The sequence below is a fragment of the Octodon degus genome, unplaced genomic scaffold (assembly GCF_000260255.1).
Source record: "Octodon degus isolate 3935 unplaced genomic scaffold, OctDeg1.0 scaffold00103, whole genome shotgun sequence".
In the NCBI taxonomy this organism is placed as follows: Eukaryota; Metazoa; Chordata; class Mammalia; order Rodentia; family Octodontidae; genus Octodon; species Octodon degus.
Window position 1 is genome coordinate 8,517,989 of NW_004524679.1, and position 927 is coordinate 8,518,915.

Sequence of the window (927 nt, forward strand, 5' to 3'; positions counted from 1 at the left end):
GATTGTATAAGGCGCGATTTTCAGACTTATGTGCAAACATGAGAAGTATATAATTCTTCATCCTATTTTTAAAATATAATCTAATTTTTAAATGTTTTTTATCATATTATGTAGGGACGTAAAGTTCAACGTATCAATACTTGATGAATAATACCGGTCCCTTTTTAGGCCTAAGATGTTTGAATTGCAGTGAGATAGTGAGGTTAAGCTTAATAACCTAAATCGTTTGATAATAACAATAAGCTTGTCTTCTGGATGGTTAGCAACCTAAGTTTGCAGACCAAAATTAGAGCAAAATGAGGGCTACAAAGAAAGACAACATTTTGGCCCTAACTTTCTGATGTCAATTAAGACTCAGGACATATGAAAACTTGTACTCTAATGTCATGTACCTCGGTACTGTCCCAAATTTTCTGATCAAGGAGATTATGGGGCCAAAGAGGAAAGTGATCAATGACGTAGTGTTTGGATAAGGAGAGTCAAATGGGGAGAAAACTCTTTCTCAGGCTTTCACAGAGAGCACATTGGCCAAGCAATGGCCGTGACTCATCCACATGGCTGAAACTGACAAAGGTTCTACAATCTGTGGTGCAGGATCTCAAGATAAATCCTGAGGGAATTTCACTGACCTTGTCAGACCCAAAAGCTACAACTCTTGTTGCACAGGTCCTGCTTTACTGTGGTCTTAACCATCCAGTAGAAAAGTATGGAGACGAAACACAGGAAGTAAAGCCATGCTGTTATGTTGAGCTTTGGGGGACTCAGGTCAATAATTTCTGACATTGCCAGTTCAACAGAAGATACAATGCTATTTTGGGCTACTGGACTTTTTTAGAATATTTTGATGAGTTTACACACCTATAATATTCAATAACGCATCTTAGAAAAAATGGGGTATACAGATGAATGTCCATTTTGTATCTGTGT